Source organism: Numenius arquata, chromosome 12, assembly GCF_964106895.1.
Source record: "Numenius arquata chromosome 12, bNumArq3.hap1.1, whole genome shotgun sequence".
NCBI lineage: Eukaryota > Metazoa > Chordata > Aves > Charadriiformes > Scolopacidae > Numenius > Numenius arquata.
In genome coordinates, this window is record NC_133587.1 from 15368450 (window position 1) to 15395719 (window position 27270).

The following is a 27270-nucleotide window of genomic DNA, read 5'->3' on the forward strand; positions in this document are numbered from 1 at the left end:
ATTAGTTTTTTCCAAATTAATTTCTACTTGCCTCCTTTCAAAGCCAGTCACCTCACTCACGTTTTGTAGGGACTGTTTTGATGAGTAGTTCTAGACTCCAACTGAAATATTTCTGCTTTTAAGTAAAGTAAAAATTAACTTCTGTCATAACCAACAGTTTATACCTACGCTTTGTTTACTATACATTATTTCTGCATTGGGTGCCCTGTCACCTGGGGCTCAGTGCAATGATGTGGATGCTGTCCCCATCAGAGGGCTCGTGTCTCCAACTCCAGCTGCTGCCCTTCATCCTCGTAGCTCTGAAGGTCAGCAGTCCTGTCCTGCCCACCCAAGGAGCTGGGGTCCTTTCCAGCAGCTGGGACCCGGCTGGAGCTGGTTGGGCACCCGACAGAGGGGCAGAAACCAGAGTTTCTCATTTCCTGGTGGGAGATTCACTTTGGGAACCATCCTGAACAAGATGTAGGTGGTATTATTTGGAAGAAGAAGAGACTTGGACCAGCTCATCTCATTGATGGCTGCCCAAGACCTTTGGTACTGCCCTAAAGCTCAACGAGCACTAGTTTTGTGCCCCCACCATCCTTTTCAGGAGAAGGCACCAGAAATATACTGCTCCCAGTATATTTCACGATATACTGGGAGCAGCTACCCACTCCATGTACTCCTGTAGCTGTAGCTCCTGGTGGATGCAGCTTCCTCTGCTGCACCAGCCACCGCTCCAGACGTGAAGTTTCTCCCAAGCTTGTTCATCAAGTGGTTTTGATGAAGTGCTCTCAGAGTTGTTCAGCTTCAAAAAATGTTTGAAATTCAAGCTGTGCTCCTTGTTTGTGATTGGCCTGAGAAGTTAGAGGGTTTCTAAGAGTCACTCGGGGCTGTGATTGCAACAAGCAAATGAGCACTTCTAGCCTGAAAGCTTGCAGGTGGGGAGGAAAAGTTTTATTCCCACAAACAGGAGTGGGAGAAATTGGAGTAGCAGGGACCGCGTCTCTAAGGGAAAGCTGTGGAAGAGGAAGAAAACAAGATTTTTGCTTCATAACTTGACTCTCACCTGGTTGTGCAAATAAACATTTTGTTTAAATTAGCTCCAGACATGACTGCAAACATGTATTAGGGGTCCTTGAAATGTTTGGTAAGGGCTTCCCTTAAAGTGCTCCTTAATCAAACACTCTCATCGATGTATCGTGAGTTGTTTGTGTAATTGGTTCCCCCTTTTCCCACCCACCAGCACTGCTGCTTGAGAGACCATTCAACAGAAAAACTCTAAGGGGAAGGCTGTTATTTTAGGACCTTTATCATCTCTGTGGGTTCGAGCTGCCTTTTTATACCTCTTCCAGCTTTTTTCAGACCCTGCCATAACTCAGCACAGCAGGAGGTGAGCCAGAGTGTAGACGTTGTCTTCTCAGAAGCTCTGGGCCATTTGGCCATCCGTGGTCCAACCAAGAGAAGGTGTGGGACATCCCCTCCGGCTGGCCACCTCGTCACTAAGCAAAGCCTCCCCGCGTTGGCTGTGCTGCACTGTCCCTGCTTAAGTGGGAGAAGTTACTTAAGGTGCAAATATTGCTCCGAGTAGGATGGCAGCCGTGTGGAAATGTGATAGTAAAGCTGGCTGTTCTCCTGCCAGTAGCTGACTCTGTGGCTGGGGGCCATTTCTTGTCTCTGCTTCATTTACCCAGCTGCAAAAATAGCCTAATGGGAAAACCTCAGGCTCCAGTCTCACAGGAGAGCGTTTTCCCCTTGCTTTCCTGAATGCTTTGTGCTTGTTGGTGTTTTCCTCCAGGGTGCGGAGAGCACTCATCCCGTTAGAGATTCCTGGTGCAATGATTTGCCACCAGCTATCACAGAAGAGAGAGCTTGGGGAGCTTTTCTAAGCTGCGACGCTGTGGGGTGAGTCCAGATCCCACTCCTGGCTTTGCCACAAGGTGCTTTTGTGCCTTGGGGTGAATTTAAATGACTTTGGGTTTCAGTGTCCCCACCTGGTTGGAGTGCTAAAAGCATCCGTGTTACCGAACATGTGGAAGTGTCCAGGAGGACCATGCACTGGCTCTGAAAAACGGACTCGTGATGTGGCCCTCAACTCCCAGTGTGACCTGGTGGTACCAAGTGCCTGATAGAGGTGCCAGGTTTGCGTGGGCAGGGCTGCCACCGGTGGCGTACCACTGGTGTGTCCCCATTGCTGCCCCTCGTTACGGCTAACGTGTGTCCTCAGAATTGGGGTAGACTGTGGGGGACCAGTTGACACTTGGGTGGGTGGAAGACCTGTAGCTGTTTTGGTAGGAGGGGGTAAGCACCAGGCTTGGAGATGTCACTTGTTTCAGGGGTCAGGGAGTTGTGAGACCTAAGGAGTCTCGATGAACACTTTGAGTCATCAGTAAAAACAGGGTCAGGTCCTTTCTAAACGTGTATGGAGATGTAGGAGGCTGGTGTTGCTCACTACGGCACTGTCACATGGGGCACATTAAAATCGGGGTGGGGAGGGGGGAATGTTGAATTTATGCTTGGCCTCCAGCTGGAGCTTTCCCTGCTGCTCCATCCTTTGCTCCCTTAGAATCATAGAATGGTTTGGGTGGGAAGGGACCTTAAAGATTATCGAGTTCCAACCCCCTGCCCTTGGCAGGGACACCTCCCACCAGACCAGGTTGCTCAAAGCTTGTGCAGTGCACCAGTGGTGACCCAGTTAAGTCCGTTTGAGGGTCAATGGGGCATTTTTAGCAGGTGGGGAGGGTGTGAAGGATCTGTTGGCTGAAGAGTCCCCGTGTTTGCTCATCAAACAGATTGACGGGATGAGCAAAGCAGCAGGTGATGCTACCTTGGGCTTCCCTCTGTGTTTTTGGCCAAGCACAGTGCACGTCTACAGTGAAACACGATTTCTGTGATGGCAGGAGTCTGGGGCTCTTGGCGGTCATTCAGAGGGTGCCTTGTAGCTTCACCCGGCTCTTCTTCTGCAGGGGTACTCCGTCCACGTCTGGGTATGAGAAGCCAGGGAGGCAAAATATATGTGAGTTACGCAGAGTGGTGTCGGTACAAGGCTAGGTGAAGTCTTTTTCAAATCTAAAAATACTCCTTCAAGAAAAAGCGGATTTAGGAAAAAGCTTTATATTCAGATATGTCCAAGGAAGAATGATCAGGTAAAGTTTTTTCTATTATAATGGTTTTATGTTAACAATTTCTTTGGGGGGTGGGGGAAGCATCTTGGGATTAGTAAACTCATCTCCTACAAAGCCTGTGGTACCTGGGGCTCCACAAGAGGAAAAGAGGAGGATATTGCTCTGCAGAAGTGGTTGTTTCCGGGAGGGCAGTGCTGAGATGAGGTGTCGTAAGATGTTTCCGACAGGATGCCTTGGGGAAACTCTCTCTCGTGTGCGCACATACACACAGGCTCCAACACATGTTTATATACATAAATATAGCTGTTCGCTCTCTAACTGGACCTTAAGCAAATACCACATTTGTTGGCAAAAATGTCCTTTTTCTTCCATCTTCCATCTTCCATTTGATGGAAAGATGAAAGTACTTGTGTACAAATGACCTTGGAAAGAGTTTCAGGGTTTTTTTTTTTTTCTGATTACTAATGCCATAAGACAGTAAAAACCAACCAAACCTCCTCCTTTACCCAAATACCATATATTTTTCCATCTCTTGGAAACCTGTGGCTGCCAGGGCTGACTTACTTGTCTATCAGTAGCAATGCCGGTGGCTTGATCCGTTTGGCTTGTTTTAAGCTTGATCCATTCCAGGACACGTGGGCGTTGCTCTCCTTAGGTCAAACCTAAAGAAATTAGTGAAAGCATTTATTCTGATACGGCAGGCTCCTGCCTGCGGCATCCCGTGGTGGGACAAGTATGCTGATGCTTAAACTCCAAAAGGCTTATTCTTCCAGCTGGATGTTCCTCTTGACAGTCAGGAGGATCTAGAAATTATCTCTGAAGACTAAAGCAACTAACCCAAGCCAGGGTTGGATGGGCCTTGCACTGGTCCACACTGGACTCTGGCTTGAAGGACCACAAGAGAGCATCCAACTTTGACAGTCTGGTTTTTCTGTCTCATAACTGCTCATGGATAACCCCAAACATAAATTATTGGTTTTTTTTTTTTTTTTTTGTACCAGTAGCTTTGCCTGGGAGGAGAGATGAGAGATGGGGGGAGCCAGCACAGCCCCTCTGTGCGGGGACCCAAGGGCTTTATCGCTGGAGTCTGTTCCCAGCCATTTCTCTGTGTTGCAGTCTCTCCTTTAGCTCCAATGATTTTCCGTCTGGCCTGATGCTTGCCCCTGTGGAAGGCAGCTGTGTCACCTCCCAGCTCTCGTTTGCTGAGATAAACAAGCCAAAAACGGGCAACCAGCTTGCTTGATGCTTCCCATTGATGCTTCCCAGCTGGTGCAGCCACGGAGCTGGATCCGAGCGGCGTGGGTCTGCACCCCCATCTGCCTGTCTGGTGTTTGGCAAAAGCCTTCTGACCCGTTAGGCTTTCTCCAAATGACTTTCTCTGCATTTGGTATGTGAATGTCCCATTCCTGTGTCCAAGCTGCAGCGGTGACTTGGGGACATGCCCTTCTCCTGGCCCCAGCCATTGCAGGGAGCCTGGCTGGGTGGTTGGGCTGGTGCCTCTGGTGCAGCACCACCATCAACCTTCCAGTTACCCCAGTTGGGCAGGTGAATATCTTAGCAGGAGAAAAAAATACCAGTAGGAACTAATAATGATATTTTCCACTTGCTGTTGGCTGATGGCCGTGCAAAATCGGCCAGAAGTTCAGCATTATGCGCACCTTGTGAAGGTCTCAGAATCAAAGATGTCATTTGTTTCAGATTATCAGTCAGCTCTGGGAGCTACAGAGGAATCTGTCGCCGTCTTGGATAACCCCATCCAAGCAATATTTTTTCCACTGTGTGAAATAACTCAGTGAATTTCTAATTACACAAATCTAATTAAAGGCTGTATGTAACGACTATGCCTAATCATAATGATACACCCATTTCATTAAAAAAAAAAGAAATTGCTTGTGTACAACAAACCACCCAATTTAGTACAGAATTAATATCTGCCTCTCCGGCTGGAGCTGTGGAAGCACCGGCTCATGGGGGCATCCCTGAGAGGTCCACGTGGCCAAGCTGAGCCTCATGTGGCTGTGATCCAAACATTGGCTCTTTCATAAGCAGGTTCTCAAGGGGCGTCTGTGTAGGATGGGGGTGAGAAAGGACCCTCCCAACTGGTCAAAGCTCTGAGGGACTGTGGTCTGTGCACCATGGCCAAGCGTCCAGGCGGCTGCTGAACGGGGATTTAGTGGGTTTTTTGTGTCTGAAGCTGCGGCAGGCAGAGAGGTGGCACCAGCCCTGCCGCCCGGGTGAGGGGCAGCTTGAGAGGCCCCTGTCAACTGATGCAGTGGTCTATTTATCGATTTTACCTCTCAGATCTAACACGGTGCCTGCTTTTCCAAGAGCTCCAGCAGCATTCCCATCAGGAGGAGATGGTTCCTTGCAGCAAGACAACGCAGACCTTAATCCATACAGTCGAGTACAAGTTGCAGAGGGAATGGCTGCACTTATAGGTCACAGAATCACAGAATGCTATGGGGCTGGCAGGGACCTCTGGAGATCATCCAGTCCAACCCCCTGCCAGAGCAGGGTCACGCAGAGCAGGTTGCACAGGAACGTGTCCAGGCAGGGTTTGAATGTCTCCAGAGATGGAGACTCCACCACCTCTCTGGGCAGCCTCTTCCAGGGCTCTGACACCCTCAAAGTGAAGAAGTTCCTCCTCATGTTTAGGTGGAACTTCCTATGTTCCAGTTTGTGCCCGTTGCCCCTTGTCCTGTCACTGGGCACCACTGAAACAAGACTGGCCCCATCCTCCTGACACCCACCCTTTAAGTATTTATAGGTGTTGATCAGATTCCCCCCTCGGTCTTCTCCAGACTAAAAGACCCAAGTCCCTCAGCCTTTCCTCATTAGAGAGATGCTCCAGGCCCCTCATCATCTTTGTGGTCCTCTGCTGTACCCTCTCCATCAGTTCCCTGTCTTTCTTGGAACTGGGGAGCCCAGAAGCGGTCCCAGTGCTCCAGATGGGGCCTCACCAGAGCAGAGCAGAGGGGAAGGATGACCTGCCTTGACCTGCTGGCCACACTCTTCTTGATGCATCCCAGGATGCCATTGGCCTTCTTGGCCACAAGGGCACATTGCTGGCTCATGGTCATCCTGTTGTCTGTTCATATTTTTGCAGTAGTTTATTGCTGAAATCACTCCTGCAAAGGCAACTGTGGTTTTATTCTTTCCTTACCTTGGTGAAGGCTGGAGGAAGCTTGTCCTGCAGCATGGAGATTGGATTTTTGGCAGGTCTGCAAGAATTCAGACATCAGAGGGGAGCCAAATATGGGACAGAGGGAATAATATCAGGGCAGGGAGGTTAAATAGATAGATAATTGATTTTTTTTCAGTGCTGGTCTCGGGTGTAAATCCATTGAGGTTAATGAAGTAAGGCAAATTGAATTGAAGAGCCCTGTATGGAAAGCTTAGCCTGGCAAATAGCCGGTTTAGAGGCTCCTCTTGGTGCTCCCGTGGTGTTTCTAATGGCTGCATCTCGGTGTCAGCATTTTCCTTGTTTACACCGGCTGAGAGGAGCTGGACTCTGATGGCCAGAACCATTTTAACTTGCAACCAAGAGAGCAAACCTCCCGTCTTGTTTTTTACTTAAACACTTGGATATGTGTGTTCGCTGGGGTTTGTTTCTGATCTACCTGCAGTTATCTCCTGGACCACTTGCTCTGGTGGTCTGAGCTCGGTGCATCTCAGCCCTGCTTTTCTGTGGTTCCCCAGGAAGCCCTCCAAGGCATCACAGTTAGTAGCATCTGGAGTCCTCAGCACAGGAAGGGCATGGACCTCTTGGAGTGGGTCCAGAGGAGGCCACAGAGATGCTGGGAGGGCTGGAGCCCCTCTGCTGTGAGGACAGGCTGAGAAAGTTGGGGGTTCAGCCTGGAGAAGAGAAGGCTCCGGGGAGACATTAGAGCCCCTTCCAGTCCCTAAAGGGGCTTCCAGGAAAGCTGGGCAGGAACTCTTGATCAGGGAGGGGAGCCATAGGATGAGGGGGAAGGGTTTTAACCTGGAAGAGGAGAGATTTAGGTGAGATCTGGGGAAGAAATTCTTTGCTGTGAGGGTGGTGAGAGCCTGGCCCAGGTTGCCCAGAGAAGCTGTGGCTGCCCCATCCCTGGAGGGGTTCAAGGTCAGGTTGGAGGGGGCTTTGAGCAAGCTGGTCTGGTGGGAGGTGTCCCTGCCCAGGCCAGGGAATTTGGAACTTGATGATCTTCAAGGTCCCTTCGAACCCAAACCTTTCTATGATTTTATGATCTCCCACCCAACCCAAGCTGCTGATAGAGCTTCTGGGAGGGATTTTCATCCTGGGCTGATCACTCTGGACAGGCTTGAGCGTGTCCCCTGGTGAGGCCTGGATCCTGAGCTCCCTGTTGCGGTGGCAGGTGGGGAGAGCCTTTTCCAGAGCCGTGATTTCTATCCCTTGCCCTTTCCCTCTGTTCCTGCACGTTACCCTGCTTCGTGCAGCAGCTAAAAATATTGCAAAGAAAGGCGTGAGCCTGCAACGAGGGAAGGGGAGAGGGAACCCCAGTGTCTGCATGAGAAATCGGACCCCTCCAGCTGGCAGGAGCCTGTCCGTCAGGCAGGCAGCATGTGTGCGAGGGTTTCAGTCTCTCTCGCTGGATGGTCGCTGGCTACATAAATAAACAGGCTCTGTTTTTGTCTTCGGTCACCCTACCGATGCCTCTTGCTAGCCTTGACTTTTTGGCTTGTCTCTGTATTTTTAGCTGCAGGACACTCTGTCCCCAGACCCGCAGAGGACCTGAGTTTTCTCATACCTTTCTCAACGTGTGAAGCCAGCTCTCGCCCTTCTCCCTGTCCCGATTTAGAAAAGGGGAGGGCAGCAGTGCGGTTTCTTCCCACTTGTACCGGTGTAGCCGAGCTGGGGACCTGAGATGTGAACATCCCTTTGTCTGGGAGTTTATTGATGGTTGTGCTGAGTAAGAGTCTTCGAGAAAGGATGAGGATGGCATCTCTGTGAGGGCAGAGGAGCCTTTGGGTGGAGACTGGTCCATGGTTCCAAGGAAGTGACCCAAGAGTCAGATATAGGCTGAAACTGGGCTTCTGCCCTGCGTGTGTCTCCATCAGTGGAGCTGGCAGTAGAACATCTCTGGGGATCTTTAGGTCTGTGTGGAACAGGAACCACGGTGTGTGTGCTCATCCAGGACACACAAGTCCCATACCCTCAGGCTGTGGCAGGTTCAGGATGGTGTAAGTCATGCTTCTCCCTGATCCTAGAATGAAGGGAGCCAAATATGATTTTCCCTTCTATCTTTTATCTCATTCATATACAAAGAAGTGGAGGAAAAACCCCCACGCTTGATTAAATTCAGCAAAATGCAATATTTCTTTGTATTTTTACTGAGAGGGGGATGAGTTGGGGAGTTTATTCTCTTTTATTTAAAAGTACAAAATGATTTAGCACAATGCAAAATTAAATGTCACTTTCAATAAATGAGCAAATGTTTTTCCATTTGGCAAGTGCTGGAATGAGCACGTGTTTTATCGTGCGGGAGTTTCAGTCGTGCCGAATCCACCTTTGCATCCTTCTCTGCTCGTGCGGCAGAACCCACCTTTGCAGCCAGCTGAGCCCTGGCCTTTGCCTGCTCCTGCTTTCGCAGCCCCCTGCCTTGTCCCAGCATCTCCACCCTGACCCTCATCACCGGCTTGGTGGGGCTGCAGGCTCCATTTGAGCATCTCCACTGTGGTCCTCATCACCAGCTTGGTGGGGCTGTGGGGTCCATTTGAGCATCTCCACCATGGTCCTCATCACCAGCTTGGTGGGGCTGTGGGCTCCGCTCCTTGCTTCCTCTTCGCTCTCTCTTTCTGCATCGAAGTCCTCACCCAGACTTAGGCATGGACTTCAATTTAAGTGTCTGAATGACTCCCTTGCTGTAATTAAGGCTATTTGTGTGCTTGGAGGTAAGTATGTGCTGAAGCACTTTGCTGGAGGGAGACATAAAAGTGCACGGGCTGCAACTGAGCAGTAAAATAGGTTTTACAAGGCCCCGGGGCCTCCAGGCCGGTGGCTGCTGGTGTAAGATGACCCGAGAATTGTGACAGCTCCTGCAGACCAAATGTCCTGAGGTCTGTTGTTTGCGCCATGCTGACGCGTGTCCCCAGACGATTGTATGACCACCTTGTCGCCTGGGAGGGCCACTCAAGGTCACAGGCTGCTTTCCAAAGGCTAGCCAGCCTGCAGCTCCCGTACTGGAAGTATGCTATGGTGATGCTGGTTTGACCCATCAAGGTGTCCCCAAGGCAGGTGGGGTGCGGGGGTGCTGGGAACGAGTCCCAGCCAGGGTGTCCTCTCCCTCCCTGCGTCATGGGTGCCATCGTGGGAAGCAGCACGCAGGGGTGGCAGGGGGGGATTTATTCAGTCAGAGAGATAAAAAGCAAGGCTGAGCAGATGCAGGCGTAGGTTTTAGGCTCCTGTGAGTCCAGCTGCTCGCCGGGTCCCCAGGGAGATGGATCAGCACCACCATGTGCTTCTGTTCTGACAAATTCGGTGAGGATGGCTTGAGCTTGCCCTTCTTGTCCTCTGCCAAGAGAGGGTGGTGTGGGCTTGTGCTGTTATGCCACTGCAGACCAGGCTGGGAAACAGCATTGCACGCTACGCAAGGCTTAGATAATTCCAGTTAAATCAGAAATACGTGGGTATTTTTGGGGGGCAACTCCAAGAGGCAGCTGCTGGATTTGTGTGGGCACTATTACCCCACCTCCCTGTGCAACCGGTGCCACCCAAGCTAATAATTTCCTATCCGAGTGCCAATCTGAACAGCTGAGATATTTTGCATTTTTTAATGACTCTCTACTGTGCCTGAATTAATGGAAAAAGATAGACTGGAACTAAGATGAGGGTATTGAAGGGAGAGAATGACAAATTGGCTTTAGAGCATGGCAGCAACAAGCGCTGTCAGGGGTTCATGCACTGACCTTTATCTAAACAGAACTGTATGTAACAGATAAGAATATTTAACAATAATTAATGTCACATCAGCGCAGAGAACAAAATGACTACATCAAACAGGCAAGAAATCTACTGCAAATTACTCAAAAGAGAAATGTCAGCTTCTTCGTATCTGCAACCCGCCTTGTGCTGATGGTGCTGGGATGAGACGGGAGGGCACGTGAGCGAAGAAGCTATTAAAAATGATTTAGGGACTGGATAATATATACATAAATGAGTGAGAAAGGCAGAATCAAGCAGAACAGCGGCAGGTCTGCTGGACCAGAGTTGTGTAAAATCAAACACTAAACTGAGCTGATAATTGGGTGCAGGGTTATGTGTGTATAAACCAGTTGTCTCCACTGCTGAAGTTTTGACAGGCAGCTTAGGCTTCCCTTTCCCTTTCCTTTCCCCTTTCCCTTTCCTTTCCCCTTCCCCTTTCCCTTTCCTTTCCCCTTCCCCTTCCCCTTCCCCTTCCATCTCCAGGCGGTCCCGATGTGCTGGGCTTCTGCAGACACCTCTTGCCCTGGTACTTGAGCCCCTCTCTGCGTTTCACAGATGGGAGGAACCATTGCGGGCCGGGGATGTTGAGGTGTTTTTCATTCTCTGTCCAAGTTGGGGTTGTCACAGCTTCCTGGGGGGTGCTCGGAGGGCAGCTGAGCTCTGGAGTGCTGTAGGGCTGTCTGGAGGCTGGTATGGGTCTCTGTCCCCTCCAGCCCCAGGCAGCTGGACAAGTGATGAGGAGCGAAGCGGTCGGAGCTCCAAGGGGATGCCTGTGTTCATGCCGCAGACAGTCTGCAGTCCCTAATCTAATTTTAAAACAAATGAGGGTCCGTGGATGTCCGTTCACCAGTGCTGGGTTTCATCAGTCCAAATGACAACAAAAGCTGAGTGAGGAGTTAACCCCCTCCTGGTCTACCTACCTCCTGCTGTGGAGCATCCCCTGGCCCTGCAGCTCCTGGCCTGGGGTGGACCTTTGTCAGAGGGGTTTGCATCCCTCTTCCCGGGAATGACTGCCTGCAAAACCCCCCAGGGCTTGGGAAATGTGTGTGCCTGATGCCATTATCAGTCCAGGCGTGTAGATGCGGCAGACTGGCTTGAAGGCTTTTCATCGAGCAATTTGGTTCAGAGCCTGGTACAATCCAGGGGGAGGGAGATGATGCTCCAGCAGTCGCTGATGAACCCCCCTTGCTCCCAGTGGAAACCCTGTGGGTCCAGCCCTTCCACTGGGAAAGTCTCAGGTGTTTCGGGGAGGGTGCTGGGCAGCTGCTATTCCTTAGAAGTATTTATGGCCAAGAACTGGCAGCAGGTGATGGGAGGTGGATCCCGGAGCTGAGCGTGGGATTGACACCTTGCTGTGATTTTTGTATTGATGGCTCGGAATGCTGAGCTCATCGGGGTGTGATCTGTCCTCCCTGGCTGAACCAGGCTGTGCTGCCACCCACCAGCCAGGTCAGTGCCCCCCCTGAGACAGTTCAGAGCTCTCCAACTTCAGCACAAACAGTCGCTGTAATTCACTCAACCTGAACTTCGGGAGGTTATTCAGAAAAATGCACAAATCGAGTAAACAGCCCAGCCCCAGACATAGCGTGTTTCAGTCCTTCTTGGCTTCGTTCCCCTAAAGCCAGTGGTGTACAAGGGGAAAAAAATATTTAGTTTTATTCTTGTGCCCATCCTAATAGATTATTTCCTAAACATAAATGAATTTATCCGCATGACCAAGTGTGGGAAGTGTTATTAGCCTCAGCTGGTAGCGGTGAGGTTGAGGCACGGAGCTGGGGCCCAAGGTCAGGAAGGGAGGCTGGGGGAAGAGCCAGGGACCACTCCTGAATCTCTTGAATTTCTGACTGGTACCTTAAAGGCCAGTCCTGTCTGCGGCGTCTCACCCACCCCGCAGTCCTGCTGGCCACTGATTAGTTTTTTTGTCAGCATTTTCCTGGCGGGAGGAGGCAGCAAGGTGCCTCCAGACTAGTGAGGTTGTGAAAAATAGCTTTCCAACTGGCCTGGTGACCTTTTGTCAGCAGGAGAGAATTCACAGGCAGAAGATGGAGATGTCATGATTTAAAATGAGAAACGATGGGGAGCTGTGTCTTGAAGCCCCTTGAAGCGGAAGGAGAAAACTGACCTGTCCCTGATCCCATCCTGGAACAGGGGTTTGGGTTTCACGTCTCCATCGCAGAAGATGCTCTGCGTGGGGGAAGAGCGGGACGTGGTGGAAGAGGGAAGGGGGTGGACCTGGCTCCCTGCTGGCAGCAGCTCCATCTCGGAGCGACTGCGCGAAGTTCAGCTCAACTGGTTCCATCAGTGAAAGTGTCTGGTCCCCTCAGCCGCTGAACAAACCCAGCCCAGGCTTGGGTGAGCAGATAACTTCCAATTAGAGGATCTGCATATTGATTCACTGGGGAGAAAATATGACATTAAAAGATCACTGGAAGGCTAAAGCCAAACTCCCAGTGTTGCTTAAAATGAAAGGCCGTGAATTTGCATCAGAATGTAAGAGCAGGGCTTTGACAACAACAGGCAACTAATTAAAGTGCATCAGGTAAATGGAGTTCCTCCATATTTTATTGGTGGGAAGAATAAAACAGGAGCTTGTTAGAAAAATAGGCACTATTTGAATGCAGGGTGTTACTAATAATATCTAGAAAGGCAGAAAGGGTAGAGATCTCTGCTCTGACTCAGGTTTCAGGCATCTCTTTTTCAGGAGGAAGGTAGAGTCATGTCTCACCAACCAGAGCAGACAGGGCAGGAGCCTGGGGATGCTCACACTCCGACTCCACCTTTTTTCTCAAATGGTTTGGTTTCTCCAGGTTTGCCGCTGGTCTCTCCTAGCCCTGAGGTGGCCCTCTCGCTGGGGAGAGCCGACACTGCTGTCAGGCAGAAAAGAGTCTGGGGCATAAGCAGGTCCAAGCTCCCAGCCTATGTGGAAAGCCCACACTGGAGAAGATCTTGGCATGGAGGGACACACCTGGTGGGTCTGATTTTTTTTCCTCAGATGCAAAAGCCTCAGTGGTGGAAAGTGTTTTGGGAAGGCTTGAGCCAGCTGAACTGCCCTAAATCCCGTGAAGACTCTCTAGCAGCTCAAAAGATGAGCTCCAGGTCTCCTTTCCCTTATAATGAGCAGCATAACTCAACCGCAGAGCTCTCCTTGCTCTTCCTTGGTTCTGCTCTCTGCAAAACTTCAACTGAAACTCTCAATATTAACTCAACAAAAGTGTTTCACTGCTTTGTTCCTCCTGGCACTGGAGTGTGGAGAAAGGGGCCAGGCGACCTGAGGGAAAGCAGAAACCCTCTCCCACCCAACTCAACTCCCAGGGCAAGCTTCAGCACCTTGAGGTGCTGATGGAGCGCACCATTTCCATCATGATGCACTGTGCTGTCTCCTGCAGGTGTCAAACCCACGGAATCACAGAATCACAGAATCTTAGTGGTTGGAAGGGACCTTTGAGATCATCGAGTCCAACCACATTAAAAAAAAAAAAAAGAAAAAAAAACACACACACAAACCCACACAAAAACAAAACAAAAAAAACCCCCAACAACAAGAAAAAAAAAGCCCCACACCAGAAAGAAAAAAAAAAAAAAAGCACCCACCAACTAAGCCCCACACCCATAATCTCACACACAACACCCCACCACAAACCAACAATCCCGGGCACTAGAGCATGCCCTGAAGAGCCATGTCTACACGTTTCTTAAATACCTCCAGGGATGGTGCCTCCCTGGGCAGGCCGTTCCAGTGCTTGACCACTCTTTCAGTAAAGTAATTCTTCCTAATATCTAATCTAAACCTCCCTTGCCGCAGCTTCATACCATTTCCTCTGGTCCTGTCATTATTCCCTTGGGAGAAGAGGCCAACCCCCGCCTCTCTACAGTTTCCTTTCAGGTAGTTGTAGAGGGCAATGAGGTCCCCCCTCAGCCTCCTCTTTTCCAAACTAAACATGCCCAGTTCCCTCAGCCTCTCCTCATAGGACTTGTTCTCCAGACCCCTCACCAGCTTGGTGGCTCTCCTCTGGACATGCTCCAGCACTTCAATGTCCTTCCTGTAGTGAGGGGCCCAGAACTGAACACAGCACTCGAGGTGAGGCCTCACCAGTGCCGAGTACAGAGGCACAATGACTTCCCTGCTCCTGCTGGCCACGCTATTCCTGATACAGGCCAGGATGCCGTTGGCCTTCTTGGCCGCCTGGGCACACTGCTGGCTCATGTTAAGCCAGCTGTCCACTAACACCCCCAGGTCCTTTTCTGCCGGGCAGCTTTCCAGCCACTCAGCCCCAAGCCTGTAGCGTTGCTTGGGGTTGTTGTGACCAAAATGCAGGACCCGGCACTTGGCCTTATTAAACCTCATCCCATTGGCCTTGGCCCATTGATCCAACCTGTCCAGATCCCTCTGTAAAGCCTTCCGACCCTCAAACCCAGCTGGATGTGTTATCCAGGTGGCAAAGGGTGGCAAAGAGATACCTGGAAGGGAAGAAGCAGGAACAGCAGGTTTGGCCCGACCATTTCTGTGTCATGTGAAGGCATGTGTCTGCACTGCTGTACCTCCACTGGCCCATCCTCTATGCCAGCACCAGCCCAGCCTCATATTTTGCAGGGACTGGTGCCGTGCCCCAGCACACAATGCTGAAATTACCTTCTCTCCCTTCTCTGGAGATATTCAAACCCTCCCTGGACACGCTGCTGTCCAGCCTGCTCTGGGTGACCCTGCTCTGACAGGGGGTTGGAATAGATGATCTCCAGAGGTCCCTTCCAACCCCTGCCAGTCTGTGATGATTCCTTTCAAACCACTTGGCTTCACAGAGATGCCATTTCTGGGAAATTCAAAAGGGAATTTTTCTGAGAAGTTTGAGGCAACAAAGGAAGAAAGAAACAAAAGAGAAAAGTAGTTTTCAAGTTGCACCATCTGATTCTTGCTGAGACGTGCTGCTGGTGTCAACCTTTTTTATGTGCATCCGGAGCTGGTGCCATTTCACACCTGCTCCACGCTTGTTTTTAAATGACACATAATTATGATAGGCAGTGTAAAGATGAAGCTTCATCCCCAATTAAATTGCATTTTCTGTCTTTTCATTTCCTGCCCCAGTTGAGGAGGAAACCCCTGGAGAGCAAGATCTTTAAGTTTAATGAAGTAGGAGGTGCCTGGAAATTAAAGGTGATCTTGTTTATTAGAAGCAAATCGGTGCTGATACATAGTGTTGCCAGAATGTTGTGCTGCTGTGTGACACCCTGGGGAGTGTTTCAGGTTCCTGGAAATGCCGATGTAAGAATCTCAGGTCATCAGATGAGAGAGCATCCAGTCCGTGGTAGCTGCTGTTCAGAAATGTGTATGTCCCCACTGCAGCCCTGGGGTCCCTCTTTCCTTCTTCTGGAGTCCCCGATGAATCCCACCGCCAGTGCCAGCGCAGTGGCTCACCTGTGGCAGGTGGCCCAGAGGACAATGAGGGGCAGCATCAGTCCCGTGGGTACATCGTAGAATCACAGAATGGTTTGGGTTGGAAGGGACCTTAAAGACCATCCAGTGCCACCCCCTGCCCTGGGCAGGGACACCTCCCACCAGACCAGATTGCTCAAAGCCCCCTCCAACCTGGCCTTGAACCCCTCCAGGGATGGGCCAGCCACAGCTTCTCTGGGCAACCTGGGCCAGGGTCTCACCACCCTCACAGCAAAGAATTTCTTCCCAGATCTCATCTCAATCTCCCCTCTTTCAGTGTAAAACTGTTCACTCTCATCCTATGGCTCCCCTCCCTGATCAAGAGTCCCTGCCCAGCTTTCCTGGAGCCCCTTTAGGGACTGGAAGGGGCTCTGATGTCTCCCTGGAGCCTTCTCTTCTCCAGGCTGAAGCCCCCCAACTGTCTCAGCCTGTCCTCACAGCAGAGGGGCTCCAGCCCTCGCAGCATCTCCGTGGCCTCCTCTGGCCCCGCTCCAACAGGTCCATGTCCTTCTGATGTTGGTGGCCCCAGAGCTGGAAGCAGCACTGCGGGGGGGTCTCCCGGGGTAGAATCCTCCCCCCTCGCCCTGCTGGGGATGCAGCCCAGGATGTGGGGGACTTTCTGGACTGTGGGCACACGTTGCTGGCTCATGTTGAGCTTCTCATCCACCAACACCCCCAAGTCCTTCTCCTCAGAGCTCTCTCAATCCATTCTCCACCCAACCTGTATTTGTCCCTGTGCCTGGAACCTTGTACTTGTGGCGGGGCAAGAGGGGCACGTCTCCTCTTCTGTACAAAATATGAACCCCCCCCAGAACAGACTTTCTGTTTGCAGGTCTCTGACCTCAGCAGTTACCAACCTGGACAGAACTGTGGCTGTGGGGAAATTAAAAGATTTTTTCATCGGGGTGTTCACCCCCACATGAGGTGGGGGAACGAGCGTGGCACCGGGGTGACATTAGCTATGTGCGGAGCCCCACGGGACTGGGAGCACCACGGACTAACCCCACCGCTTCGCTGGGCAAGTCCCCTTTGCTGCTTCATCAAAATTCAGCCCGTTGTGGCGAGTCCCCTGCCCTGAGGACGAGTCTTGGGTTTTTAAGGGTCTATGATACATCTTAGTCGGTATCTGCACTATTTAATCCTTTATTCCTTCCCCCAACTTCTTCTGAATGCCATCCAGCCCCCGTGATTTATTACCCTTCAGTGCGTTTGGCTTTTTGTTGGAGAATTTATATTTAATTTTTATACCCGTTATCATTCAGGGAGAGAAGGGAAACGCTTTGGGATCCCGGAGTGGAAAATAAACCCAGCACATTTTAGCGCAGTTAACTTTGTTTGAAAGATGTTGTATTTTGGCAGGGTGCTTACCTCCTTCCTCCTTCGCTTTTGCTTCGTGAGTTGGAGTGGTTCTAGAAGAATCACAGGCCAGTGCAGTGCAGTGCACTGATTGCAGGGGCTGGACTCTGCTGCTCCTGCTGCCCGAACTCATCAGGGCTCGTGCGGTGAGGAGGAACCTGGTATAAGAGCAGGACAATTTAATCTTTCATGTAGCTGTACATTTGGAAAATGAGGAAGCAGCAGAGGTGGACTTCCATTTCTTAGCTCCCTTGATCGTTCTAGTGGTGAGGTTTTTCTGTGCCACCTCCTGGACAGCTTCCACTTCAGGTTATCAGGGAACGGTTAGACCTCGTCTGGGTCTAACTTCACATCCTAAGGGACGCAAAGAGATGCAGTAATTTGGCCCTTGGTCTCAAAGAGGTGTACAGTAGAGCCAAGAGCAGAACTCGGAGCTTCTGTTGCTCTTTGATGCTCCATGTCCCTGTGCCCCTTATCATTCTTCTCTTCTCATACACTTTCAGGTTGTTCTTGTCAGCACAAGAAGGCTTTAGGAGCATGAAAAGTGCTTTTGCCTCAGTTGAGGTGTCTGAGTGAGCTTGGGAAGTGGAATGAGAAGTCATTCAGAATGCCATCCAGATCTCTTTTCCTCCTTCCTCACTGGGATTTGCTTCTTTAATTCTCCATCTGCCCCGTTCTGCCCAAGAAACGGCAAAGCAGGGACCGGCAGGGCTCCAGCAGGTGTGATTGGAGCAGGCCGTGAGCCATTTGCTTTTCCACATCCCTCGTGTCTCTGAGAGTTTTGATGACCAGGGCTCTGTTCAGACCTGGTTTGGCCTCAGGTTTCTCTTACTCTCTCCTGCACGAAGGCCCCCGTTGCTGTGCTCGTCGTTGGTTCCAGCACTTTGCACGTTCAGTTGAACTTCTGAGAGATGCTCCCTTGAAATGGAGGGGAACTGAGGAAACAGCAGTGGGAGGTTCATCATCTTGAATGCTTTATTGGGTTCCTGGATGACAGGAAACGTGGCCACGTGGCAGCATCCCCTGCTTTTAGCCTTGGTCACTGTGGTGGCTTTCTCATGCAGAGATTTGAACCCTTGTGCAGAAGGGATTATCCCTGTGGTGTGCTCCGGAGCGTGCAGAGACTTCTGCTGAGAAAGCCAGCATGTCACCTCTGATCAGCTCGTTAGATATGTGTGACCTCGCTGTTGGTTGAAGCCCAGTGCTTCATTTCTCTGTCTCTTTAGCCCTTTCTCTGTTTTAATTAAAAGCTTCGTTCTAGTTTGACCTTTTGCACTGCTGCGGCATAACTGTGACTGAATTGAGCCGCTAATTCCGGAGGGTCTCTCCCGGCAGGCTGGGTGGGAGAACTAACCCTTCACCCTAACATTGATGGTGACTGGCAGGAGCCCCTCCTGCCCCCCACCATGGGATGGGGCAGCCCACCTACAGAGCAGGGTGGAAAAAGTATTGGTCGTTCAACAAAAGCTGTGGCTTCCTCAGGAAATGTTGCGTGGAAGGCAGGAGGTGGGAATCATCACCGGTTTGAGGAAGGTGGGGAAAGCAGAATAGGAATCTCCCAGTGATTTATTGCCTGTGTTGTAGATCTCTGTGTTGTAGCGCTCATGAGACCCCACCTGGAATACTGTGTCCAGCTTTGGAGTCCTCAACACAGGAAGGACATGGACCTGTTGGAACAGGTCCAGCGGAGGGCCACGAAGATGATCAGAGGGATGGAGCACCTCCCCTATGAAGACAGGCTGAGAGAGCTGGGGTTGTTCAGCCTGGAGAAGAGAAGGCTCCGGGGAGACCTCATAGCAGCCTTCCAATATCTGAAGGGAGCCTACAGGAGAGCCGGAGAGGGACTCTTTGTCAGGAGATGTAGTGACAAGACAAGGGGTAATGGTTTTAAATTGGAAGAGGGGAGATTTAGATTAGATATTAGGAAGAAATTCTTTGCTGTGAGGGTGGTGAAGCACTGGAACAGGTTGCCCAGGGAAGTTGTGGCTGCCCCATCCCTGGAAGTGTTTAAGACCAGGCTGGATGGAGCTTTGAGCAACCTGCTCTAGTGGAGGTGTCCCTGCCCATGGCAGAGGGGTTGGAACTCGATGATCTTTAAGGTCCCTTCCAACTCTAACCATTCTATGGTTCTATGATTCTATGATCATTGCTAGCCCAAGCAGGCTGATTTGAAGGAATGGGTTCATGTCACTGGATCTTGTTAATGGCTTAGGCACTGGAGTGCGGGTACGGAGACCTGGATTCAGTTCCCATCAGCTCTGGACTGTGTGTGGGCTGTGAGCTCACAGGGGCAGTCCTTGTCCCGGGGCTGGAGAGGACCAAGGAAGTCTCTCTCCATCCCATCCATTCAACCCCAGCTCCTTGCCCGGAGCACTGAGACCAGGGGAGGAGTCGGTGTGCGTTTAGTTGAGGTGTGAGGATTTGATGGGACTTAGATCCCTTCTCTGAAGCATTAACCCAGTTCTTAAGGGGTCAGCAGCCATGCCCTGCAGCCTCCCCTGCCAGCCTGGCTCTGCCGATGCTGCTCGAGAGACTGCTTAGGGGGCACTTGAGTGTTGCTCAGCATAAATATACCCCAAAAAGTCCTGCAGCTCTCACTTCTGAATTGTAACGTCCCAGTTGCGTTTCTACCTGGCAGGTCTCTCAAGGTGACACATCAGTGTGTTGCATTCAGTCCCACCAGGTATCTCAGCCCACGGCAGGGAAGGGAAAGCACCTTAATTTAATGTCGCAGGAGGTATCCTGGCAGCTCGGGGGGGAACCCAAAGGAGCTGACTTAAAGCAGGATGTTCCAATTCCATCAACAAAATGTTTCAATTCAAGTCAGCCTGACCCCAAGTGAAATCTTAACAGGCTGTCCAGGGAAGTGGTGGAATCGCCATCCCTGGGGGTTTTTAAAGGGTATTTGGAAGCTGGGCAGACATGGTGCTGAGGGACATGGGTTAGTGGTGGTTTGGTCGGTGTTGGGTTGATGGTTGGACTCGATGATCTGAAAGGTCCTTTTGAACCTGGACAATTCTATGATTCTATTTTCAGTTTCAAAATACATTTTCAAGACAGAAAAAAACCCCAAAAAAACCAAAACAACAAACCAGGAAAAAGTTTCTGCTTTACTCTGTTTCACTTCGAAGCAACTGTTTTCCCTGAACAAATCCCAGCTACCGTCACCAAAAGTTCCCCCCCTGCCTCTATCCACCAGCTACCTTGTTCTCTGCAATATTAATGTTACAAAGCTCTTCTGGTGGTGTTTCTGGTACGCGAGCTGATCTGAACCACCTCCCCAGCCGCCATCCCGAGCCCTCGGCCCCGCGAATGCAACCTGCTCCGTCTGCTCCTCCCCGAGCTCCTGGCTAAGCCGCTCAGAGCCTGAGCTCAGAAAGTCCTGGGGCTGATCCTTGCAGACAACCAGGCAGCGGCTTTTCTTTCCCACACAGCGTACCCCGCTCTGCTGAGGGTTAGAAAGTACTGAATTATCTGCTTACTTCAACTGGGAAAAAAAAAAACCAAACCCTCTGTGTCCTGATTCTTGCAGGGCGAAGCTGAGACAGTAGAGGGGCTGCTGCTCCTGCTCCCAGAGCGGTGACGGGAAGGACTGACAAACCCCAAGTGCCCACACCAGCCCCGGTGAGTAACTGTGTCTTGTGGTGCCTTTAGACAGCATGAATGGTGGGAGAGATCCCTGAGGTTCTTCTCTGCGAGGTGGGACCCAGGGGGAGCAAGGACACCTCGCTTCGGATGCTGGGCTGCATTGTGGATTCAGGCTGAAGGTTTTCTCTCTTTGAGCCCACTGAAAGTGGCCTCATCCTGGCCTGGTGGAAGCTTTAACGGAGTCAGTGGTGAATGGATGTGCTGAGGATCTGCCATTCCTTCGTGTGCCGCCGGCAGTGGAAACGGGATCAGCTTAATTACACCCTGATGGGCAGATTGTGGTCGGTTTGGACGTGGTGGGGTTCGGCACGTTTTCATTTCTGATTCATTGCTTGTATTTCTTCTAAAAGTTATGTTTGCAGTTTGTTGGGAGTAAATCGTGAATAAGAGCGTGACTTCTGGGTACCGTAGGGGTGGGCTCTGCTCTTGCCTTCCCTGGTGTCCACCCCAGAGCAGGAGGGTGGAAGGAGAACCTGGGGAGAAGCTCTGCGTACAGGGGACACCATGCTTGGGACATGCAGGCACCTCTCAGTGCTGGTGTTTGGGGAAGGAGGGTGCCCAGAGTTTGGTCAAAACCCCTGTATTGCCTTTGCATGAGCAGAGCACCCTCTTGAAAATGGGCTGGGAGGAAGCACGTGCTTGGTATTTCCTTGACCAACATCAAACAGGGCTGTGTTTCTTAGAGCTTTGAGCAGGACAGAGCAGTTCCCTGTCCCCAAAAGGTACAGCAGTGTCCTCAGGACAACATTTTGGAAGATAACCAACTCCAAAGTGCCAACACTGTCAGGATATGTGCTTGAACATCCCCCAGACCCAGCTTGGCCAGACAGGCTGAGCTGAAAGCACCTCTTTGAAAAAGAGGGTTTGTGGTGGGCTGGAAGAGGGTTTGGGGGTTGGCTCCAGTGACAGCCTGACCCCAAGTACTGGGAAGTGCTGGTCCACTGTGGCTGTTAGAAATGTGCTGTGCTTCCTGAGCAAAGAAGTCAGTGAAGACCTGAGCTGGGAGATCTCCCTGGTTTTGTGGGGGTTTTGTTTCAGGAAGAACAGGAATATTTAGGTGAATAAAACCCGGAGTTTGCTTCAGCAGAGGGTGAGTGAAGATTTCGGGGTGTAATTGTACCATGTGTATGACATGAAGATGGAGTGGTGTGATGTTTCCAGCAGTGGACCTTCCCCTCCAGTCACCAGACATGGATAAAAGCAGGTCCTCAGTTTCCACTTGGGCAGGGTTTCCAGTCCTGGTGTAACATGTTTGTTTTAATTGGTATCATGGTTGGGTTTTTCTTTGGGAACTTACATGGGAGGGAGAAAAAATAAATGTGATCAGGTAAAACTTCTTATCATATGGCTGGGAGCTCTGATGTTGCTTGGTGGACCCCAGGAGAGACCACGAACACTAAATAAGGATCCAAGAGTTTGACACTTCTTACCTTGTTTGGAAATCTAATCCAGGAGACTGCAAATAACAGAGGGGTAAAGATTCACCTGAACTTCCTCCAACCAAAATCAGGCAGTTGAAGGAAAAAAGGAATTTGGGTTTGCTTAGGATTTCTCCAAAACCATTTTCTGCTTTTAGCTTAAAATACCTTCCCTTAGTGGTATTGAGAATATCTTGACACAAAGTAAGACTAAAAAATACTGACATACAGATATGTTAAACAAATGAGCTGGCTAAAAACCCTTTTCTGCATGAATAAGAGAACTGCTCTGCCCTAATTCCATAGACCAGGATTTAACTCAGCAAATGAAATTATGGGATTCAGCGGCATTGAAGAAATACCTTATTTTTTTTATTACTCGAGATTTTTTAAAAAAAAACACTGCCGGAAGTTTTTCAAACTTTTGTTTTGGCTGTTGACACATTAAAGGGCGCTTTGAACTATGGAGCCTTCTTTTCGTGCAGGGTATTTACTGCAAGGGGAGGAAAGTGTCTTTTATCCCGTGCGCAGAGACTGCAGGGCTCGAACTGCAGCACCCCCTTCAATCCACGAGTTCTTCACTTTCACGGGACTTCTGAACTCCTGAACGCTGCTGGCTGATTATTTGCTTCTTCATTTTTCACTTCTCCCTCCAGTGATTGGGAGCACACGGAATAAAGGCTGATTCCGGAGGGAGCTGTGAAACCACCCATTTCCTGGAGGATGCAGAAAAAACTGTGAAAATATCTGTCATTCGGGCAATTGGGGAAGAGCATTGAGAGTAACTCTGGAGAACGAGGGAAGCTGATGAAAATGCCCGTTATTCTGGCAATGCAGGGAAGGTCACAGAAATACCTGTTATTGAGTCCACCCAGAGAGGGTTGGAAGTGTCCCGTAGTGAGAGGACAGAGAGCATCCTTCAGTAGCTCAACAAAAACGGGGCGGATGAAAATTGCTGTCTGTCTTAGAAAAAAAAAAAAACCCACAATGTTGGAATGGGTCATCACGGCATCTAATCACAAATAAATCCAGACTGTAATCGCTTGCTCAGGTCATTTGTCAGCTCCGGCAGTTCCTGTCCTGCCAGGATTAGGGAGGCACTCGGTAGCCCTTTAAGCTACGATCTGGTGGTGACCTTCTTAGCAGCCGGTGCCCTAGGAAGGAAGCGATGTAACAGGTTTCTCAATTTAGACAGGATGGTGCGGGTGAGGAGGTGGCGGGTACCGGTGCCCCGTGCGGATGCTCGGGTTAAGGGCTGCATGTCCGGTGCGGGGGAGGTCGTGGGATGTTCACAGCCTTCGTGACCGAGTCTAAAAAAGCCTAATTGTGGGACTGAGTTACCCTTGAGAGAGTGGGCAGGTACTTTGTGCCAGGCACAGACTGGCTTTGCCCCGTGTGGCTTGTGTTCTCTTTTTTACTAATTTATAATTTCTATTCCTCTGTAGGCAAATTAGATGGTGGGATTTCTGCAGTGGGGATTCTGACGTGTGCGTGCACGAGTCCTTTATTTCTCTTCATACTTTGGCAAGCGCGTGCCGGGAAGATTATTGAATGCAATTATCTCATCACAGAATCACAGAATGGCATGGGGCTGGCAGGGACCTCTGGAGATCATCTAGTCCAACCCCCTGCCAGAGCAGGGTCACCCAGAGCAGGTTGCACAGGAACGTGTCCAGGCAGGGGTTTGAATGTCTCCAGAGAAGGAGACTCCACCACCTCTCTGGGCAGCCTGTTCCAGGGCTCTGCCACCCTCACAGGGAAGAAGTTCCTCCTCATGTTTAGATGGAACTTCCTGTGTTCAGGTTTGTGCCTGTTGCCTCTTGTCCTGTCACTGGGCACCACTGAAACAAGACCAACCCCATCCTCCTGACACCCACCCTTTAAGTATGTATGGGCATTGATCAGATCCCCCCTCAGTCTTCTCTTCTCCAGACTGAAAAGACCCAAGTCCCTCAGCCTCTCCTCGTTAAGAGAGATGCTCCAGGCCCCTCATCATCTTTGTAGCCCTTTGCTGTACCCTCTCCTGAACTGGGGAGCCCAGAACTGGACAGAGTACTCCAGATGGGGCCTCACCAGGGCAGAGTAGAGGGGGAGACCCCATCTGGAGTACTGTGTCCCTCCCCAGCGCAGGGATTACAGTGGAGGAGTGGGTGAAGATGAAGTGTCAGGTAGTCCAGAGCAGGCTGCGCCGTGGTGGGCTTCTTCAACCCTGTTACCAGCCCCTGGGGTTTCTCACCATGGACAGTCTTCTCTCTCAAGAGTGCAGTAAACTTCAGTTGTCCCCAGTGTCTTGTGCATTTATGAAAACCTCAAAGGAAGGGAGAAGAAACCCAACTCATTGATGCTACCCTCAGACAATTCCCACTGGATAAAACAATGTATGTGGTTTTGTTTAGCAATAAAAGGGAGAAGAGGCTTGTCACCTATCACCACTGTCTCCTGTAGAGTGTGATCCGAGCAGTAAGAGTGGTTGCCAGCAGCTGACATGGAGGTGCAGAAATTGGGATATGGCGTCCATCCGTACCATCCCCTCTGCAGATGGAGCGATGGACATGCGTGCTGTCACCTGCAGCCCGCGTTGGCCATTGTTTGTGATGCAAACTGTTGAGTCAAAATAGACCACTATGAAGATGGTGAGACACTGGCGCAAGTTGCCCAGAGAAGCTGTGAATACTCCATCCCTGGGGGTGTTCAAGGCCAGGTTGGAGGGGGCTTTTGAGCAACCTGGTCTGGTGGGAGGTGTCCCTGCCCAGGGCAGGGGATCTTTAAGATCCCTTCCAACCCAAACCATTCTATGATTATGTGGTGGCTGCGAACCATGGATGAGAAGGGTGGTCTGGGCTGTGGAAGACACAAACAGAAATTCCCTCAAAAGCTAGCGCTCCCCAGTCCTTATGTCCTGTAAATAAATGCAAAGACCCAGTTAAAAATCCCTTCTAAGTAGACTCTTTGGAAGGATTGCCCACATGTCTGTGCTGGAAATCAACTTACGGTGTGTGTGATATTTGTAAGCTGTTGGCTGGAGGTTGTTCCCAGGCAGCTGGTTCATCTGGAACAGGTTTTGTCTTGAGGAGGTTCAGTCTCACGAGGTGAGAGCGGGCTGTGGAGCCCGTCTGGCAAATGCAAGGAGAGAGGAGAGCTCTCCTCATGTAGAGGCCTTGGTCCATGACCATTCTCCATGGGGAAGCAGATGAGTTTTGGGCTACAAAAGCATGTTCATGGCACTGAAGTTTGTTGTGAAAGCAGAGCATGTCAGGGGTTGTTTTGATTGAGATGACTAGGGGTCATTTAGCAGTTGTAAGCACGAGGAGTGCATTCTGCAGGCTCAAACCCTTGTCTGCAGGCTCACACCCTGGTCTGCAGGCTCACACCCTGGTGTTGGCCAGGTCCAAAGTTCTCCATGATGGAGCCATCCCCTCCCTTTGCCTCCGCCTGCATTCTGCCTCTGCGGAGCTGAGCTCAGCTGGCTGTGAGTGGGAACTGCTTGAGTTAGGATAAATAAATAAAGTTATAAATAAAAAAATATATCCATAAAGGATCGGGTTTTCCAGCAAGAGCCAAATCCTGACATGCTGAGTTGCCATTCTTCATGCTGGAGCCTTCAGAGGTGGATGCTGGTTGCTGACCTTCACTGAGAAGCTCCTTCCTCATGTGTGCCCTGCCAGGCTCACGTGGGGGTGAGTTAGTGGAAGATGAGATGCTAATTAACCCTTTATATACAGTCTCATCGCTCTGCCCCTGTGGTTACCTGTGCTTTTAAATAAGCAAATTAACTGCATGAAGCTCTCAACCCCTCTGACAAGACAGCAGGAAAGCTGTGGTGTTTCCAAATGGATCGCATGACAGTCGGTCATTGCCACCATCTCTACCTGGGAGACCTTCCTGCTCTGGACCTTACAGCTGACTGTGCAGTCTGCAAGCAGCAAGTTACGTAGCTCAGTTGTTTCTTGGTATATGAGAAGACCAGGTCATTTGGTGTTATTTAAGGACATGGTGGTGGAGTCTCTGTCTCTGGAGACATTCAAGACCCGCCTGGACACGTTCCTGGGCAACCTGCTCTGGGTGGACCTGCTCTGGCAGGGGGTTGGACTAGGTGATCTCCAGAGGTCCCTTCCACCCATATCATTCTGTGATTCTGTGATTCTGTGATTCTGTGACAGCAAAGCTGAACAGAAAGTAAAAAAATGTCTTCATGTGGCATATGTGGTCAGTGGGTTGGGCTCTGCCTGGTTTGAGACTTAAAATCTTGATAAACCAAAAAATCTTCAGTATATGTCTAGTTTTAAACCTATTAATTCGGTCAAAACTCTTATGCTCAGAGAAAGCCATGGGTTAATAACACCTTCATGAGTTAATGATGAAGTTCTAGAGCTGAGCTGGTTTCCTGCGATCAACCAAAATGTTTGAGTCTTGTAAGAGCTGAGCAAGCAAATTCATAATAAATGCTGTACCTGAGAGTTAAGTTTTCTGCAAATCTTGATCTTATCAAAATAACATGTCAATTCAAATTATCTGATTGGGGGATTTTTGGTTTTTTTTGGTTTTTTTTCATTTCTGGATTTGCTTTTTGAAATCATCTATTACTTAGAGCTTCTCAAGACCTGAAGGTTAATTCAGATTAAGGTAGTGCATGAATTGCAAATGTAAAATCTTTTCTCAAATAACTCCTTGTGTAAGTACCAGCTGACACAGGTGATCACCACGAGTCGTTTCTTCTGCTATGGTCAAGGATAATGCCTGTGCTCAAGTGTCAGGTGAAAATGTTTGCAAAATGAAACCTAAAAGTTTCTGAGTTGGTCCAGAGGGAAGGTCAGAGGTGACCCAGCTGGAATGAATTTGTGAAGGCCTCAAGGGAGAACTCACAGACTTGGAGCGGGGTGGCTTGTATTTATTGACACCTTAACTCCTCCTTAGAGAAACAGGCTGATGGCCAGAAGGACTCACCTGTTTCTGAACCACCAGGTCCTCACCATCTTGTCTTGTTTTTCCCCGTCACTTACAAGGTGAGTTGCCATCCCTGGAGGTGTTTAAAAGACCTGTAGATGTGGTGCTGAGGGACATGCTTTAGTGGTAACTTGACAGTGCTGGGTTAATGGCTGGACTTGATGACCTTAAAGGTCTCTTCCAGCCAAAATGATTCTATGATTCTAAGGTGTTTTCTGCCTCTCCTGTCAAGAACCAGTTGCTGCTCACTCAAGGGTTATTGCGCGTTATGGAGACAAAGGCCACGGGATGGGATTTAATGCCAGATGAAAAACAGGTGTTTTTCAACATCAAGTGTCTGCCTCAGGATTCAGGTTCTCCACCATAATTTTCCCAGGTTCCCTGGCTGAACTTCAACCACCAAAGCCATCCAGTCAGTGTTGAGGAGCTGGGCCTGAATTTCTCAATTCCCAG

At 50.2% G+C, this 27270-nt stretch overlaps 1 protein-coding gene across 1 annotated transcript in view; it reads left to right on the plus strand.

Moving 5' to 3' along the window:
* RALY (RALY heterogeneous nuclear ribonucleoprotein) overlaps positions 1 to 27270 on the plus strand; it is a 151870-nt gene that overhangs the window by 35691 nt on the left and 88909 nt on the right. The window contains exon 2 of the mRNA XM_074156948.1: positions 20340 to 20431. The gene's annotated coding sequence lies outside the window, so the exon portion shown is untranslated. The remainder of the gene's footprint in view (positions 1 to 20339; positions 20432 to 27270) is intronic.